Source organism: Alligator sinensis, unplaced genomic scaffold, assembly GCF_000455745.1.
Source record: "Alligator sinensis unplaced genomic scaffold, ASM45574v1 scaffold1575_2, whole genome shotgun sequence".
NCBI lineage: Eukaryota > Metazoa > Chordata > Crocodylia > Alligatoridae > Alligator > Alligator sinensis.
Genome location: NW_005843504.1, coordinates 61045 through 62154, shown reverse-complemented (window position 1 = coordinate 62154; position 1110 = coordinate 61045). Strand labels below are relative to the sequence as shown.

The 1110-nt window shown below is 61.1% G+C and overlaps 1 protein-coding gene across 1 annotated transcript in view; it reads right to left on the bottom strand.

The window, feature by feature from the left end:
- POU2F2 (POU class 2 homeobox 2) overlaps positions 1-1110 on the bottom strand; it is a 10578-nt gene that overhangs the window by 9124 nt on the left and 344 nt on the right. The window lies entirely within an intron of this gene.

The window sequence follows — 1110 nt, the reverse complement described above, 5'->3', positions numbered from 1 at the left end:
GGGGGGGTGGCAGAGACGGGGGCATGGAGCCCTTTGCACAAGTGGGGACGTGCAAGGGGCGTGCAAGCTGCTAGGTGTGTGCAGGAAGGGTGCACCTGGCTTTGCCCAACTGTGGGAGATGAGCCGTGTGCAAACGTGTGCGTGTGTGCACTGGATCCTCTGTGTGTGTGTGTGCATGCGTGCACGTGTCTGTGGATCCTGGTGTGCCTGGGTCCATGGGTGTGTGCATGCATCCGTGTGTGTGTGTGCATGCATGTGTGTGCCCCTGCCTGTCCCTGTCCATGCAAGCCTACGGCTGTGGGTGCATGTGTGTTTGGGTGCGTGTGCCTGGGGGTATCCGTATGACCCAATGTGTGTGGACAAGTGTGTGTCTGTGTGTCCATGGGCTTGTGTGCGTCTGTGTCTGTGGGCATGTGTCTGTCTGAGTTTCTATGTCCATGTGTGTCTGTCTGTGTTCACGTGCCCGTGTGTCAGTACCTACGTATGTGTGCATGTGTGTCTGCATGTCCTTGTCCATGTATGTCTATGTCCATGTGTGTGTCCCTGCATGTGTGTCTGTGTATCCGTGTCCATGTGTCTGCCTGTGTGCATGTGTGTGTCTGTGTGTGTCCATGTGTGTCTGTCTGCCTGTGTGTCTGTGGGTGTTGGGATGCGTGTCTGCTTGTGTCCCTGCCTAGGCATGCGCGTGTCCTGTGTCCATGGGTGGCGGGGGCGGGGCCCGGGCCCGGGCCTGGGCCCAGGCCGGGGGGCCGGAGCCGCCCCCTCCCCCCCCCACACACACACACTTTCACTTCCCCAACCCGCTTCCCCTTTGAGTTTCTCCGGGTTAAAAACAGCCACGAGTTACCGACACTGGCCCTAAAATAGCAGCTTGCAGTACCCCAGATCCCCTGGGCTCCCCCAGACCCACCCAAGCCCTCCCAGACGACCCAAGACCTGCCCCAGGACCTCCCAGGCCTGCCCAAACCCCTGTGGGCCCTCCTGGACCCCCCCCCCAACCTTCTCCCAGACTCCATGGGCCCTCCCTGACCACCACCTAAAGCTCCTCCCAGACCCCCCTGGGCCCTCTCAGACTCCCCCAACCTCCCCCCAGACCCGTATGGGCTCTCT